This window comes from Cervus canadensis, chromosome 27, assembly GCF_019320065.1.
Source record: "Cervus canadensis isolate Bull #8, Minnesota chromosome 27, ASM1932006v1, whole genome shotgun sequence".
Lineage (NCBI taxonomy): Eukaryota > Metazoa > Chordata > Mammalia > Artiodactyla > Cervidae > Cervus > Cervus canadensis.
This window is the reverse complement of record NC_057412.1, coordinates 8,385,960-8,404,670: the sequence shown is the minus strand read 5'-3', so window position 1 is coordinate 8,404,670 and position 18,711 is coordinate 8,385,960. Positions and strand designations below refer to the sequence as shown.

The following is an 18,711-nucleotide window of genomic DNA, read 5'->3' as shown; positions in this document are numbered from 1 at the left end:
AATATTTCGTTGTATATATATGTACCATACCTGCTTTATCCTTTCATCTGCTGATGAACACTTATGTTGTTTCCATGTCTTGGCTATTGTGAATAGTATTTCAACAGGTGTGATGCATGTTTTTTGCAGTACCTCTCCTAGGCAATGATTATCAGTGGCCTCAGCTAAGACCTGTGAAGTCTTGGAAGTCTCATGAACAGCTAACTCTTCCACACTGCTCCTGTCTGATGCTGGGTCCAGCAACCACAACCTCCTTGCTGGAATTCCTGAATTAACTCCTACATTTTGGTGCTTGAGCTGTATCCAACAAGATTTAAGACAATTTGTAAAAGAAAACATAACATAAAGAAGAATAATTTGGAATAAAATCAGAATAGTACAGAGGTCAACAGCAAAGAGCAGAAAGAGCAAATGTGACCAGTACATGAGATGATCTGATTATCATAGTTGGGCACAGGGTTTAATTTGTCTGGAAACAAAGAAGTTTAAGCTAATTTTGCTTTTATAGTCATAATAATTTAAATGATACAAATTCACTTGTAGCAGAGTTTTCTTAGGAATCAAATGTAAAAGAGGGGCTTGCATAAGGAATGTGGTGGTTAAATTTCAGTGGTGAACTACTATGGTTTTACAAGAAAATCTCTAAAGTCATGCTTAAAGAAATGATATTTTTGTTGGCCTGAAGGCTGAAAATTATGTTATACATTTGTTAAATATTTTTTATGTTGACTAAATTAATATTTTAAGTCTCTTAATTTTCAATGATCTAATTAGTTATAGGAATAGGACTTTGGGAATCTAGATGAATGGGTGGATGACATGCTAAGTAGACTCTAATGAATCACTTGTATGAATCAATGGCATGTGCTGGGTCCCAGTAGATGACGTTTTATGGTTCTAACCTAAAGCAGAGAGATCTTTGCTATTGGTCAAATTCAGAACTGTAACTTTAAAAATAACCAGATGTGAGTGAGCAATTCTGCTATTTTGTTGTGATATTTTGAGAGCAGATTTCTCAGCTCACCTGGAGTTCAACCCACTTTATCAAGATAGGAGTAGCACAGGACTTTTGTTAGAGCCAAAAGTTTCTTTGAAGTGGGTAAATGTAATTGATGGAATTTAGAAGTATGAGACCTGGGTTTGATTTTAGCTCCATACTTGCAAATCATGAAGCCTCAGAAAAGCTGCTGTCTCTGGCTGTGTCAATGAACAGTGCAGTTCCTATAAGCATCTTTCCTAAAAAGGAAAGAGCAGACATGCTTTAGATCAAACTTTATATGAATGTGAGTGCTGAGAGACAAGGATAGAGTGGATGGGAGTGACAGGGGTTGAACCTCATGATTCCAAAAACTGTAACACGGAAACATTACAACTCCTATTTTATTACAGAGCATAAGTGATTAAAGTTTCTATTCAATTCTAACACTCTATAGTTAGGGTGAGAAACTAAGGCTGTACTCTTAATATGTTACTGATTAATGAATATACACACACACTTAATTTCCAAAGTTTTTCAATTTTGATGTTATGTAATAACAAGACCACCCAAAAGGTGGCACTAAAAAACAGATAGTCATTATGTGACCTTCAAGTAAGTGTAATTTAATGAGAAAAAAAGAGAGATGGTAGATAAACTTTAGTCTTGTTCTCTGTTTAAGTGCATAAATTGTCTTAACGATTTATAAATAATAAGCAGTAAAGATGTTAAAGAATGGCTTATATTTCCAGTCTAACATAAAACAGTTAAAATCATTTTGCATTGTAGCTGTATATGTGTACTTCATTATTTTTCAGCTTTTAAGTCTAGTGCTTTTTATTTTTATCATCAGTAGGCTAATTTGATTTACTTTGGAGTCATGCATTTACTGTAAACTCCAAATGGACAGATGATCTTATCCAAATCCCAGTTTATACATTACTGCATGTCTGTGAATTATAGAAAATGTTATCTTCAGGATGATAACATCCTGAAGATATTTTTTTTTGCTTTTCTTATTGTTGTTTTGCCTCTGTGCAAACAATCAAGTCTTAGCACAAGAACATTAAGAATATCATGCATGTATACTGACACTTTTATTTCAGATTGCTAATAAAATTTTCTGTGAGGGACTTCCCTGGTGGCCCAGTGGTTGAGAATCCACCTTCAAGTTCAGGGGACATAGATTCGATCCCTAGTTGAGAAACTAAGATCTCAAGCGGTGCTGGGCAACTAAGCCTGCATGCACACCACAACTAGAGAGAAGCCTGCATGCCACAACCAGAGAAACTCATTCACTGCAACGGGGAACCTGCACACCACAACCGAGACCCAAGGCAGCCAAATAAATAAAATGAAAAAAATACATGAAATTTTTTCTATGAAAAAGTCACAGTGGTTACGCATTCTACTAACTGACAAAAAGGTATTACTATCACTGAATATGAAAACAGTAGTTGTAGTATAACAACAGTATAAAAAAGCCTATCATCAATGTTGATGACAAGTACATTTACATAAATAATGTAGAACTCTATGCTATCTTCTGAGGTGATTTGGGGAATGTGATAAATTGCACCCTCCCTACCCATTCAGATTCTTCATCAGCTAAGAAATATGATACATGAGTCAATAGATGGAGAACAAAAAAAGAAAAAAATCACCCTTATTACAGGTAAAGCTGAGATGAAAGAATGTGCTCTGTCTGGGATAATGCAGGCTTCTTAACAACGAGCCCCAGATGCACACAAACTCATTTAGCTTGCCTCCAGTGCGTGACTGGGCAGGTTCTCCCTGTGAGAACTGGCCCACGGAGAAGTAAAGCAGAACATGTGGGCAGCTATTTCTCAAGGGAAAAAGAGAAGGAAGATGCTGGCTCCGCTTGCCTGGGTCTTCTTTCCACGCTTGCCAGTTAGATAGGCTGTTCCCGGTTAGATAAGCTGTGTGGGAATGAGGGAGCGGGTGAGGGAGGCCGGGAGGATGACAACACTGGAACACTCTCCACGTAGACGGAAATGCCAAGAGTAGAGAAGTGTTTCCCACCCGTCTACAGAGGGCCTCTTTTTCTTTTTCTTTTAATTTCTATGGAACTGGAGTTGATGTACAATGTGACGTTAGTTTCCATTGCACAGCAAAGTGACTCAGCTACACATACATATACCCCACTTTTTTGGACTTCCTTCCCGTTTAGATCACCACAGAGCATTGAGCAGACTTCCCCGTCCTTTGCAGTAGGTTCTTATTAGTTATTTATTTCATACACAGTGTCAGTAGGTGCATATATGTCAGTCCCAAGCTTCCAATTCATCCCATCGTCAGCTTTCTCCCTTAGTATACACGTTTTTTAATTCTCTACATCTGTGTCTCTATTTCTGCTTTGTAAATAAGATCATCTATACCATTTTTTTTTCTTTCAGATTTCACATAGGTTAATACTGTTTAGTTGCTCAGTCGTGTTTGACTCTTTGTAACCCCATGGACTATAGCATGCTAGGCTTCCCTGTCCTTCACCATCTCCTGGAGTTTGCTCAAACTCATGTCTATTGAGTCGATGATGCCATCCAACCATCTAATCCTCTGCGCCCCTTTCTCCTCATGCCCTCGATCTTTCCCCAAATCAGGGTCTTTTCCAGTGAGTTGGTGTTAATACACAGCCTTTGCTTTTCTTTCCCTGACTTCCTTCACTGTTATCACAGTCTCTAGGTCCATCCACATCTTTACAAAAGACTCAGCTTTGCCCCTTTTTATGGCTGAGTAATATTACATTACATTACACTAACCCTTATGGCAGAAAGTGAAGAGGAACTAAAAAACCTCTTGATGAAAGTGAAAGAGCAGAGTGAAAAAGTTGGCTTAAAGCTCAACATTCAGAAAACTAAGATCATGGCATCTGGTCCCATCACTTCATGGCAAATAGATGGGGAAACAGTGGAAACAGTGTCAGACTTTACTTTTTTGGGCTCCAAAATCACTGCAGATGGTGATTGCAGCCATGAAATTAAAAGATGCTTACTCCTTGGAAGGAAAGTTATGACCAACCTAGATAGCATATTAAAAAGCAGAGACATTACTTTGTCAACAAAGGTCCATCTAGTCAAGGCTATGGTTTTTCCAGTGGTCAGGTATGGATGTGAGAGTTGGACTGTGAAGAAAGCTGAGTGCCAAAAAATTGATGCTTTTGAACTGTGGTGTTGGTGAAGACTCTTGACAGTCCCTTGGACTGCAAGGAGATCCAACCAGTCCATACTAAAGAAGATCAGTCCTGGGTGTTCATTTGAAGGACTGATGCTGAAGCTGAAACTCCAATACTTTGGCCACCTGATGCGAAGACCTGACTCATTTGAAAAGACCCTGATGCTGGGGGGGATTAGGGGCAGGAGGAGAAGGGGACAACAGAGGATGAGATGGCTGGATGGCATCACCGACTCAATGGACATGAGTTTGAGTAAACTCCGGGAGTTGGTGATGGACAGGGAGGCCTGGCGTGCTGTGATTCATGTGGTCGCAAAGAGTTAGACACAACTGAGCAACTGAACTGAACTGAATATTACATTGTGTGTCTGTACCATATCTTTGTCCATTCCTCTGTTGATGAACAACAAATGGTCTTTCTAATGAAGAGGTTCTTGTCAACTATAAAATAGACTTGAGTATTCCCTGATAATAAGGTCTTGGAGTTAGATGGGACATTTATCTTGTGAAATGCCTATACTCATGGAATTCTCTCTAATTAAGCAGAACATCTGAAGCAGTAAAATAATAAAACATGATAACCGCTAGTTCCCATCTCTATTTTCTTCTGGAGACTCTAGGGAATCTGGCTATAACAGATCAGATACCATCTAGGTCATTTTAATTGATCAGCTTAGGTCTGTTATGCCCGATGTCCGAATCCCGGAGCGGGAAGAGAGAAGGCTTCCAAGACAATGCAACTCGCAGGAAGGGAAGTTTATTACCGACTCGAGCCAGGACTCTCTGTCCGCAACCAACGCAGTGGTGTGGGTCAGAGAGCCCTGAGCCCAAGCTGTTACACAAATTTATAGGGTGAGAAGCGGATTGGTTACACGTTTGCAAAGCAATTTCATTGGTCAATACTTTCGGGCGCGCGGGACTTTCCTGGGGGTTTCCACCCCGTTCCTAATTTCCTAATTGGCAAACATCGGTCAGTGTTAAGTGAAAACTAATTGGTCCTAATTGGCAAACAGTGGTCATTGTTAAGCGAAAGCTACCTGATAATCTTACCAAGTAGGAAGACCTACTCCTGATCTAAGTTGCGTTACTTCTGCTCGCCTCACAAGGTCAACATCAGTAAGTGTTAGCCTTTCATCCATGCTGAGTAGGGAGGTCCTGGTGCACCCAGGCTCTTGACCTTAAGATTCTAAGATTGTGTTTCTATCCTTGCTATTTTCCATCTGGTCTCTGACAGCAGGAGACTTAAGTGGATTTACTCAGAAAGGCAGTCACAATTCTCACTTTTAACCTATAGGTAGTAATGTTTCAGTATGCAGATCAAGAAGTAACAGTTAGACTGGACATGGAACAATGGACTGGTTCCAAATTGGGGAAGGAGTACATCAAGGAGTATATTGTCACCCTGCTTATTTAACTTCTATGTAGAATTCAGCATGTGAAATGTTGGACTGGATGAAGCACAAGCTGGAATCAAGATTGTTGAGAGAAATATCAATAACCTCAGATATGCTGGTGACACCATCCTTATGGCAGAAAGCAAAGAGGAACTCAAGAGCCTCTTGATGAAAGTGAAAGAGGAGAGTGAAAAAGTTGGCTTAAAATTCAACTTCCAAAAAATGAAGATCATGGTATCTGGTTCCATCACTTCATGGCAAATAGATGGGGAAACAATGGAAACAGTGACAGACTTTATTTTGGGGGGCTCCAAAATCACAGCAGATGGTGACTGCAGCCATGAAATTAAAAGACACTTGCTCCTTAGAAGAAAAGCTATGACCAACCTAGATAGCATATCAAATAGCAGAGATGTTACTTTTCTGACAAAGGTCCATGTAGTCAAAGCTATGGTTTTTCCAGTAGTCGTGTAGGGATGTGAGAGTTAAACCATAAAGAAAGCTGAGTGCCGAAGAACTGATCCTTTTGAACTGTGGTGTTGGAGAAGACTCTTGAGAGTCTCTAGGACTGCAAGGAGATCAAACCTGTCAATCCTAAAGGAAATGAGTCCTGAATATTCATTGGAGGGACTGATGTTGAAGCTGACATTCCAATCCTTTGGCCACCAGATGTGAAGAACCAACTCATTAGAAAAGGCTCTGATGCTGGGAAAGATTGAGGTCATGAGGAGAAAGGGGCGACAGAGGATGAGATGGTTGGATGGCCTCACCAACTCAACTGACACAAGTCTTAGCAAGCACCAGGAGTTGGTGATGGACAGGGAATCCTGGCTTGCTGCAGTCCATGGGGTCACAAAGACTTGGACAGGACTGAGTGACTGAACTGAACTGAGTAATATTTCAGTGTGAAACATTGCAATGCTTGTGTTGAGAATTTCTCTTTCTACACCAGCTAAGCTGAGATTATTGATACAAATTTATTGTGATGGACACTGTTAAATCTCTCTAAATATTGTGTTGATCCTCTACATTTTATGGCCCATTTGCAGTTGTAATCAGAGGCAATGAAAATCCTCTGTACAATTTTCTAGTTTCTCTCTTTGCCTGTCTCAGCAGTGGAGGATTCTGTGATAACAAACCCTGGAGCGCTTGTTTGCTGTGTATTTGAGAGACTGTTCAGTAGAGCTACCTGATGAATCACACGGGAGTGAGAAACGAACTTCTGTGAAGTCTCTGAGATTCAGAGGTCATTTACTACTACAGCACGAATTAGCTGATCTTGACTGATACAGTTATCCAGAACTTTTGTATATAAGAATAAATCCAAGTTAGTTGGTCAATTTCACTGGAGGTACAAATATTCCAGCAGAAAGGATTCAGTGAAATCATTTTTTTTAAATGATGAAATTATTCAAATCTTCACAAATCTCACAAATAATTGTGACATGTTAGCTCTTAGAAGGAAGGTAGGCTTTGGGATAAGTTGAGAAGGTCATGAAGACATATTGAACAGATGACTCTGAGAAAAGGTGTGATATGGTAAAACTGGTTTGAATGTAGCAAGGAGTTCTTGTTATAGCTATACAAAATGAACTTATAAGTATGATGGATCTAGAGTCAGGAATCTATATGATGTCCTTGAGGAAGACTGGGAGTGGAAGTGGAAAGACGAAAGCAGTTGGCAATACATCAAGAAGGTGATGTCGGCAGCAATATGACATCTTGATAAGATGATATTGTACCTAATTAGGTGGTATCAGAAAAGTTGGGTCTGTGATGGGTGTTTTATAACTACACTAATTGATTTCCTGGAACATTTGGTGATGGGAGAGTGAGAGAGAGGCTAGATACAAAGTACTGAAAAAAATCTTGACATGATTTTGGAAGATCAGCATTTATTTCTACAGAAACAGATGATGGAAAGAAGAACTAGTATTAGATTGAAGATTGATTCACTCTCAAATAAATTTTGATTGAGAAAATGCTACAGAGGACAGTTGTATATATACCAAAAAAGCCTAAAATTTAATTAGAAGTGATAACAGGAGCTATGGATTAGGGATTTAATGCTGAGTGGTGGTAATTAATGCCCTAAGACTGTGATTATAGAAAGGGGAATCATCTTACTGAGGTCACGATATAGAGAGGAGTAAAGGGCTGATGACTCAGGACTGCTCATGGTAGAAGGAAGACAAGTTCTTAAAGGATTATATTGTGTCTTTTGTGACCAGCATATCTTGTGCTTTACATTATGCATGATGCCTGTTTTCATTACAAACACCTATGAAACCATGTGTGTTTGCAGCGTTTATTCCATTTCATTCCATCCTAGGAGAATATCTGCCATAATAGTCCTATTATCCTCCCATCTCTTGTACAACTTTCATTATTTTTGTCTGAATTCATTTACCTATAGAATATTGTCCAAAATGTATGTTTCTTCTTTGATGCAATCTTCATCTTCTATAAAACCAATTCTGGTGGACTGGCTTATATTCCAGTGTGCCTGACACATTACTATATGAAGTGGTTCTCTGCAAAATCCAGAGGTTTACGGACATCTCTTGTTTTCAGTGTATCTCGGAGACTTTACAAATTGAATCGAGAGAAACTTTATATAAATCTGGAAAGTTTCATCTGATGGTTGTTGACATACAGAACTGGCATCTTTAGAGACTCCTGAAACTCTACAACATCTTGGTAGAAAGCTGGCTCTTGTGTTTACAAATAGACTGTATGGAAACATATTCCATCCAAGTCTTCTCTGTTACTCAGGTCTGTGTAAAAGACCCGAGTATGCAAACACTGGATGCATTATTTGCAAAAATATTTTCTGTGTATTCAGTCAGTCAATAAAACATTTATTGAATGTTTTCATGTGCTTGGTGTTCTCCTAAGCACAGTGAAAACACAGATGAATCACAGTTTCAAACTCAAGGAGTATAACCTGCCTTCTAGAAGGGAAAACATACAAAGGAACAGAAAATGATATTATAGAGTGATGCATTTTGTGTAGGAGGAATGCACAGAGTGACTCCTGTGCTGGTGTGAAAGAAGATCAGCATCTCTCGGCCGGGAGGGTTGCAGTGTAGGAGTTGCTCAGGTGAAATGAGGGCAGGGAGCAGGAAGGGCATTTCAGGCAGAGGAGCAGCTGGTGCCCTGGCCAGGAGATGAGATGATGGTGCTGGAAGCAGCTGTAAGGAGCCCAGTATGCTTGTAGCACAGGGCGGTGAGAGATGGATCTGGGGAGATAAGCAAGAGCCAGACCATGATAGGATTTGCCTTTTCAATTGTTCATTTAGTTACAGTTCACTTTGTTCCAGAAGAGTTTTCAAGTGCCTTGAAGGGCTGCGAATACCACGCTAAGACGTTTGGAACTCTCCCAAACACGATGGCAAGCTTCAGACGGAGCACACCATGATTGGATTTGCACTTTAGGAAATAATCTGTCATCTTTGGAGAGGATGAATTACAAGAACCAAGTCAGAGGCAGAGGGGCCAGTTGGTCATTTGCTGCAGTGTGAGGGGTTGAAATAAGGGAGAGGCTTTGGTGATGGGAAGAAGTAGGAGATTTAAAATAAATACAATCAACATGATGTGCTAGTGAATATTTTCTCAGTGAATGAAGTGTGACTCATTAGATGTGTGGGGTGAGGAAGGGGGAGAAGTTGAGGATGAATTACAGGCTGAGGCTTGGGAAACTAGGTGGGTGACAAGAAAAGTTATTGCTTGGATAGTGAATGCATTCCCTCAGCGTTTGTTGCGTGCCTGGGAATTGTAATCGTTGCATGTGGATTAATCTTAACTATAGAATAAACACTAAAAATAAGTCAGCATCTTTCTTTTTTATCTTTCAGTTTTCCAGCACCAACAGCAGGATTTATCATGCAAGTGTGATGTTACCATCCATGAATTGATTACAATTTAATGAATCCAGCACATGGTGTTATTTTTCAAAGAATGACTGACTGGTCTCAGTTGAGTGTCAGTTGAGATTTTTGCTTGCATGCAATAGAAACTGACTTTGACTAACATGAACCAAAGATGATTGTGGTGGGTTATTAAGTTCTCAGTTTAACGTAAAGTCTGGAGAAACAGGCTCAGAAATCAGAGCAAGAACTATAGAATAAACCACGAATTTCAGTCTCTTTGCTCAACATTCACATTCCAGAGCACTCTGAATTATTGCCAATCTTGAGTAACATCTCCACTGCTTAGCTAGGAGAAGACTGAGTTCCTAATTGTAGTTCCACAACAAGAGAAGGGGTAATTTCTCAAAGCAGTTTTTAAAAAGTAATTAATTTAGGCTGCATTGGGCCTTAGCTGCAGCATGCGGGGTCTTTGCTGAGTCCCCTGGGATCTTTCACTGCGGTGCGCGGACCTCAGTTGCGGTGTACAGGCTTGGTTGATCCGTGGCATGTGGAATCTTAGTTCCCTGACCAGGATCAAACCTGCGTGCCCTGTTTTGTGAAGTGGATTCTTAACCACTGGACCACCAAGGAAGCCCCTGATTCAAGCTTTTATTGTTTTCTGGTTAGAAAAATTCTTAAAACAAAAGGAAGCTTTGTGAAGTATGGGCATGAGAAATTCATTTTCTGGCTAAAAGGAACTTGGATCTTCTTCAAGTTAGCTGTGCTCTTTGACAAAGTATTAGGTCTATTATTTAACTTCTATTTCTAGAAAGAGATATTTAAAAAACAGTAGGTCATAAACACTGAACTAATGAGACAATCGGGAGTTCTAGAATTGGAGGGAAATGGTGTATAGATTTTGTAGGAGAAATTTGAATAGATGGGGGGAGGTGGAGTGGGAAATAAAAACATATGAGAAAAGGGAGGAACACACACAGAAGAAAAATCCAGGCTTATTTGGATACACTTCTGAACAACCTTCAAACCGAATCTCTAACTCTTGAGCATCTGGAGGGAACACCCGCCACTAATTACAGGACTAAGATATGGAAGAAGCCACTTCAGGCTGTGGAACCCGAATCAGCCATCCTGATGGTGGCTTTTAAGATGTGGCTGCGGTTGTTTGTTTGGTAGTAGGAGAGAGTTTAGAGTTATTTTCACTGGCCTTAGTCGATGTTGATATTTCCTCCATCTCTAATCTCATTCCAGAGCTAGGGAGATAGCTGTGCCAACTATGGGTTTGTCTGCTATGCCAGACAGTCCTGGCGCTCAAAGTCAAATCACCCTGAAGGATGTTTAGGTGAATGTGGGAAGAAGTTATGCTTAGAGATCACTGTGATGATTCCCTACACTATCCTTTCGGAGAAAACAAGTTAAAGGAGCTGGTATTATGATTGATTCTGAAGACTCTGTAAGTGTCTTAAGTTGATATATATTTTAAATCACAATTTTGATGATGTTTCTGTTTTCTTTCATTTCTAATAATTTTTTGAAGAGTATAACAATTTTTTTTCTGCGAACCATGATGAGCTCAATCTTGAGAAAGCTGACATTCTTTGGTAGGGTAAAATAAAAATGAAACTTTAGACATGATTTGAAAACCTAACTAGCATTTTTTGTGAGAAAAGTGGTTATTATATTAGACATGTTATAACTGGTTTAATATCAATCTATGCAGTTGATATTATAATTTTCTCTGAAAAAATGTTCAGTTTCTTTTATTTTTCCAAGCTAGAGAGATGTCCTAGAAAATAATGATTTATAGTTCACTTATTTACTTTTATTATTTTGCTTCTTGTGGATGTAATCCTTTTTCTCCTTTCTTTTCATTCTCTCAGTAGAAAAGATGATTATGGAATAGCAAATAAAAGAAGCAACTCTTCAAACTTGGAAATCATATAGCAGAGCTGTCTAAGGAGTAAATTTAAAAAGTATTTTAATTTGTCACACAGGAAAAAGACCTGACATATTCCTTCTGCTTCTGAAATATTTTCCTATCCTTACTGCTAGGAGATTTAATACACTGTCAGGGGGTGAAATTGAGCATATTAAACATCTGTTTGTGGGTTGGGCTAGACAATCTCTTAAGTTCATTCCCAAAATGCGTACAGTCCTTCCCAAATGTACGTAGAAGATTCGGTCCAGGATCCCAGTGGATACTAAAATCCACGGATGTTCAGATCCCTCTTAAAATGGCGTGGTTCAGTCATCTCTCCCTCTCTGTGGTTCTGAAACTGAATACTGAGGGCTGACTGCATCTATGCTACTGATGCTGTCAGGGATGTGGGCAAGGATATGAGCCAGACTGACTAGACTCACTTTGTTGTTGTTGCTGTTTGTTTGATTTGTTTGTTTGTTTATTGGTTTTCAATTTTTTTTCTGTTTGTTTAACCTTTTTAAAAATTTATTTTTATTAATTTTTTTTTGTTTTTTACTTTGTATTAGAGTATAGTTTGACTGACTGGCTTCCCAGGTGGTATAGTGGTAAAGAATCTGCCTGCTAATGCAGGAGATGCAAGAGACCAAGAGGCGTGGGTTTGATCCCTGGATTGGGAAGATCCCCTGGAGGAGGAAATGGCAACTCACTCAAGTATTCTTGCCTGGAAAATTCCAGGGACAGAGGAGCCTGTTGGACTATACTCCATGGGCTCGCAAAGAGTTGGACACGACTAAGCACATGTGCATGGACATATGCATAGCTGATTGACAGTATTGTGTTAGTTTCAGGTGTGTAGCAAAGTGATTCAGTTATACAAATACATATATCTATTAGTTTTATTTTTCAAATTCTTTTCCCTTTTAGGTTATTAAAGAGTATTGAATAGAGTTCCTTATGCTAAACAAACAAATAGGTCTTTGTTTTTTATCTGCTGTAAAAACAGCAATGTGTACACGTCAATCTCAAATTCCCAAGACTGCCTATATTTGAATATAGAATTAGCTACAAGTTGCAAACAAGTGGTTTTCTGCAGATCTGTAGCACTAATTGATAGAGAAAAATCTCAAAACTTCACTTTATTAGTTGGCTTTTGATTCCACGGTTCTGGAGAGTGTTAGAAATGTTTGTGTATGTTTTGATACTACCAAATTAAGAGATATTTGATCTCTTAATCAAACTAATTTGATCAACTAGTTGATATTTATAAAGCTGCTATTTCAATCCATTTCATTTGGAATACAGTTGCAGCAGTGTTAAATGATTTTGTGCTAGCTTCTTTGTATAGCACAGTCCACTTCTTTGTAGTACAGATGAGATGAGCAGGTGTGTGGAGATCAAACAGAATCCAAGATAGAACCTCATTTGTCTTGTGAGTCCTTATCACAATCTGGGATAGAGGGTGTGAGTGAGGTGGATGCTGAGATATTAACCCATAAATGGTGATCAAGATATTTATACAAGAGCTTATAGAACAAAACAAATGAACTTCTTGGCCAACTCAATACTATGATATCGAATGTAGAATGGCATGTTGGTGATGAAAACTTGGTAATTCTTCTTGGTCAAATTTTTACAAACATTTATTTTAGCATTTTCTTAGTCAACTCTGCCCTCCTTTCAGGCTGTCATTAATTGAAGGTAATGAAACATATGCAAAAACTTGGAGAAATTCCTTGGACTAAACTAATTCAGACCACAATTGGCAACAAAATTATGTGGCTTTCTGTGCATCGGGAAGTTATTTCAGGAGAGGTTTGAAGTTGAAGTTACTGATCCTGAAACCATTTTGAGCTTGCTACCAAAATCAAAACTAATTCCCTGAGAAATGCCTACATAATTTTGCTTGATTCAATTATATTTCCTGATAATTTTTCATAGATAATAGGTATCCTTGATCTTCTAATAGAAGAATAGATTTCTAGCTACAAAAATGTTGTCAGGTATGGTATAGCTTTATTACAGTATGCAACAAGTTGACTTTGTATAATTCTTTTTTTTCCCACTAAGGCTAGGAGGAGGAAAGGAGAAGGAATCATAATAAGTTACCAAAAGAAAATTTTAAAGTATTGTCTTATTTTTAGAATTTACATTTTCTGTGTTGCTGTGTCTTGATCTGGGCTAGATAAGACCAATGACAGTTATTTGGAATCTGAGAAGTATTCAGTCTGATATACATTTTAAAACTATTCAGAACTCTCTAAATGTTTCTCATGGGTTCATCTCTTCATGCCACAGTGAGAACATCATTACTACATGGCAGCACATCTGGCAAATGAGTGGCAAGATCAAGTTGAAGTCATGGAACATTCCAGAGAGGCCAACATTCTAAATAAAAGCAGCTTAACTCAGAATGCTGTGCAGTAAAGGGTGATTGCTTTGGCTTCTGCAGTAGCCTCATTGATGATCTGGCATTAAGAAGCTTTCAACAAGTAAAATTTAAAAGATGTGCCCATTGGAAAGAAGGTGAAAAATTATATCAATGGTAAGCATTTGATATAATATTCATTTAATTCAGATTTTTTTCAGATAGTTTCACATTGTCATAGTCTTTGCTTCTAGTACTATTGATATATTGTCCTATATAGTAGTCATGGGTCATGGGTGACCATTGAGCACCTGAAACCTAGTTAGTGAGACAGAAAAACTGAATTTTCAGTTTAATTTCAATTCCTTTAAATTTACAAATCGAACACCAAATATCTCATGAATATTTTTATATTAATGATATGTTAAGAAAGAAATATTTTAAATACATTGGTTTAAATAAAGCATATTATTAATAATAATTTCACCTGTTGCTTCAAATTTTTTTGTTGATGTGACTGCCAAAATGCTTAAAATTACACATGTAGCTTGCATTGTATTTCTATTGGATAGTCCATTTCTAGTTTGTACTCATTAGAGGCTCAAAAATGTCTAAATTGCCTAGATGCACAATCTCCTCATTTTCTGTCCCATAGAGTGACGATTATGTATGTTTTTCAACTAACTTATAGTTCGATTCTGATTCTGCCATGTAACTTCACAGTTCCTTAGAGAAAACCTTGTTTTTTCTGAGAACAAGTTATCAAATAGTCATTATCAAATATTTAATTATCAATAGTCAAAGTCACTGAATGTTCTCCCCAGTCTTTCTTTTTTTTTTTTTAAATGAAAGTATTTATTTTTTAAAAGAAAGATAATTGCTTTACAGAATTTTTTTGTTTCCTGTCAAACCTCAACAGGAATCAGCCATAGGTATACACATATCCTCTCCCTTTTGAAGCTCCCATGTCTTTCTTCCTTGGCTGTCTTTAATTCTTCAGACTAACCCATGTCAAAAATTACAAGCATGATGTTAGAAAATTTTTTGCTTTTATATATATATACATATATATATAAGCTTATATATTTGCTTAGATAACATATATATTTGCTTATATAATGCATTGCTAATATAATATATATAATTATATTGAAGTATAGTTGCCTTACAATGCTGTATTCATTTCTATACAGTGAAGTGAATCCACTATATGCATATATCGCTCTTTTATGGATTTCCTTCCCCTTTAGGTCACCACAGAGCACTGAGCAGGGTTCTCATTAGTTATGTATTTTATCCATAGTATCAATAATGTGTATAAATCACTCCCAATCTCCCAATTCATCCCACCTTCTCCCTTTCCCCTCCCTGTTTTCCATACTTTGTTCTCCACTTGCTTGTATTTTTGATTGGAAAATGCCTCTACTCTCTCTTAATTTAATCCACTTCCATCCAGCTAGTTTATGGACTCCTTTAGATTTCTGAACTTGGTCTTAAACCTCTGCTGTCTCCTTATCACATCCTAGATGCATTTGTTGATCCTTATTTAAATGACTTCCCACAGTTTCCTCAAAATACTGCTTCTTAAGGAACATCGTCAGGATTTCACACTCTGATGCCTGGGACTCAGGATCGTTCTGATTGAATGCAAAAGCGCTGCTGGCATCTTGCACCCTTCTTGGCCCCACACACAGTGCTGCGGAGGCTGCCTGGGCTTCCGACCTCAGGCGACCCACGGCCTAGCGGGAGAGGCACAAAACGAACAGCTGCGCTTCTGCCGGGCTGCTGGAACCTGCCTGGTCTGCAAGCACACAGAGGGGAAATGCCTGAGAATTCAGCTCTCCCCGAGAACAGCTCGTAGCCAAGGGCTGATATGTGGGTGAGTGTAAACACTCCATCCCTCAATCGGGGCAGCTGGTCCATGAGACTTCAGGGAACACAGAATGCCTTTGAGTTATTGCATTTAAGTTGTGCTCTGTGGAGGTTTTGTGGCTACCACACCCTTCTTTGTGCTACTCCCTGTTCTGATCTCACATTATCCCTCCTACGCTTGTGTCCTGGAAATATTTCAAATAGACTGCTTCCTGAAAATTCCTTATCATTGCATTTGCTTCTGGGGGATCCAATCCGATGTCACTGATCTTGGGTACTAGAATGGGCTCTAGGAAGCAGACCCTTGGGATGTCATTCTGGAATTGGATCACACAGTCAGCAGATGACACAGAAGTCCTGTTGTTTGTGGTGAGTGAAGGGATGACAACCTCTGACCTGCTGCAGCATGACTTTGTTGATACTTCTGCCTTCTGGGAATTGGGAAGGGATGCAAGTGTAAAAGGATTCATTGGACTATACAATAGCTAAAGAATTGGATGGTTATTATAATAGTAAGAATGATGGATGGACGAACAAGAAGATCTTACTGTATGTCACAGAGAACTATGTTTCACACTGTATGATAAACCATAATGGATCAGAATATTTAAAAAAGAATATATATATGTACACACACATATATATATAACTGAGTCACTTTGCTGCACAGCAGAAATTGACATTGTAAATCAACTATACGTCAATGAAAATTATTAAAAGAGAAAAAAAGCAAAAAGAAAGATGGAGATGTTTGGTCCCTGCTAACTGATGTACTGGGGAGAGAAAATTCTAAGCCTTGATGGCCGATTACCACTTTGTAGGGGAGGAAGTGCTCAAGAATTCTATTTTATAGATGCTTAGTTTTATTCAAGAGAAATTTCAAGGAGAGGGTGTTTCTGTGACTGTTGTTGTTATTATTCAGTTGCTCATACGTGTCTGACTCTTCGTGACCCCAAGAACACCAGGCTTCCCTGTCCTTCACCAATCTCCTAGAGCTTGCTCAAACTCATGTCCATCACGTCGGTGATTCCATCCAACCATCTCATCCTCTGTCTCCTTCTCCTGCCTTCAATCAATCCCAGCATCAGGATCTTCAATCATGCCCAGCATCTGGCATCAGGTGGCCAGAGTTTCAGAGCTTCAGCTTCAGCATCAGTCCTTAGTGGCAACAATTTGCTGGCATATTGAGTGCAACACTTTCACAGCGTCATCCTTTAGGATTTGAAATAACTCAACTGGAATTCCATTACCTCCACTAACTGTTCATAGTGATGCTTCCTAAGACCCACTTGACTTTACATTCCAATTTGTATTTCCTTGAGGATTGAACGGTTTGATCTCCTTGCAGTCCAAGGGACTCTCAAGAGTCTTCTCCAACACCACAGTTCAAAAGCATCAATTCTTCAGCATTCAACCTTCTCTATGGTCCAACACTCACACCCATATATGACTACTGCAAAAACCATAGCTTTGACTCGATGGACCTTTGTCAGCAAAGTAATGTCTCTGCTTTTGAATATGTTGTCTAGGTTTATAATAGCTTTTCTTCCAAGGGGTAAGCGTCTTTTAATTTCATGCCTGTAGTCACCATCTGCAGTGCTTTTGGAGACCAAGAAAATAAAGTCTGTCATGGTTTCCATTGTTTCCCCATTTATTTGCCATGAAGTGATGGATGCCATGATCTTCGTTTTTCGAATGTTGAGTTTTAAGTCAGCTTTTTCACTCTCCTTTTTCACTTTCATCAAGAGGCTTTTTTGCTCTTCTTTACTTTCTGCCATAAGGATAGTGTCATCTGCATATCTGAGGTTATTGATATTTCTCCCACCAATCTTGATTCCAGCTTGTGCTTCATCCAGCCCAGCATTTTGCCTGATGTACTCTGCATAGAATTTAAACAAGCAGGGTGACAATATACAGTCTTGATGTACTCATTTCCCAATTTGGAACCAGTCCGTTGTTCTATGCCTGGTTCTAACTGCTGCTTTTTGACCTCCATATAGGTTTCTCAGGCTGCAGGTAAGGTGGTCTGGTATTCCCATCTCTTTAAGAATTTTCCACAGTTTGTTGTGATCCACACAGTCAAAGGCTTTAGCATGATCAATGAAGCAGAAGTAGATGTTCTTCTGGATTCTCTTGCTTTTTCTATCATTTAAATATCATCTAACATTTTTATCATCTGTGATCCCTGGTTCCTCTGCCTTTTTAAAATCCAGCTTGAACATCTGGAAATACTGTGGAAGCCTAGCTTAGAGAATTTTGAGCATTACCTTGCTAGCATGTGAAATCAGTGCAATTGTGCAGTGGTTTTAACATTCTTTGGCATTGTCTTTCTTTGGGATTGGAATGAATACTGATCTTTTCTAGTCCTGTGGCCACTGTTGAGTTTTCTAAATTTGCTGGCATATTGAGTGCAACACTTTCATAGTGTTATCTTTTAGGATTTGAAAGAACTCAACTGGAATTCCATTACCTCCACTAACTTTGTTCACAGTGATGCTTCCTAAGGCCCACTTGACTTCACACTCCAGGATGTCTGGCTCTAGGTGAGTGATCACACCATCGTGGTTATCTGGGTCATGAAGATCTTTTTTGTACAGTTCTTCTGTGTATTCTTACCACCTCTTCTTAATATCTTCTGCTTCTGTTAGGTCTATACTGTTTCTGTCCTTTATTGTGCCCATCTTTGCATGAAATGTTCCCTTGGTATCTCTAATTTTCTTGAAGAGATCTCTAGTCTTTCCCATTCTATTGTTTTCCTCTTTCTTTGCATTGATCACTGAGGAAGACTTTTTTTTTTTTAGCTCTCCTTGCTATTCTTTGGAACTCTGCATTCAGATGGGTATATTTTTCCTTCTCTCCTTTGCCTTTAGCTTCTCTTCTTTTCTCAGCTATTTGTAAGACCTCCTCAGACAACCATTATGCCTTTTTGTATTTTTTTTTCCCTTGGGGACTGTTTTGATCACGACTGTCTGTACAATGTGTGATTGTAGATAACGTCAAACTTAGAGATACAACTTTTCAAATCATCACTGTACATATGATTGATGCAATTTATATTAGAGTTCTCAGTAGCGACGAACAGCCAGAAGAAACCATTTCAAAAAAAGAACATTGAATGGATG

General features: G+C 38.7%; 1 long non-coding RNA gene across 1 annotated transcript; it reads left to right on the top strand.

Annotated features, from left to right (window-relative positions):
• The first annotated feature begins 10,747 nt into the window (after positions 1–10,747).
• LOC122428937 lies at positions 10,748–18,078 on the top strand. Its single transcript, XR_006265851.1, has 3 exons — positions 10,748–10,884; positions 13,648–13,894; positions 18,028–18,078. It is a non-coding gene; the product is annotated as an uncharacterized LOC122428937 (long non-coding RNA).
• Positions 18,079–18,711: the final 633 nt, after the last annotated feature.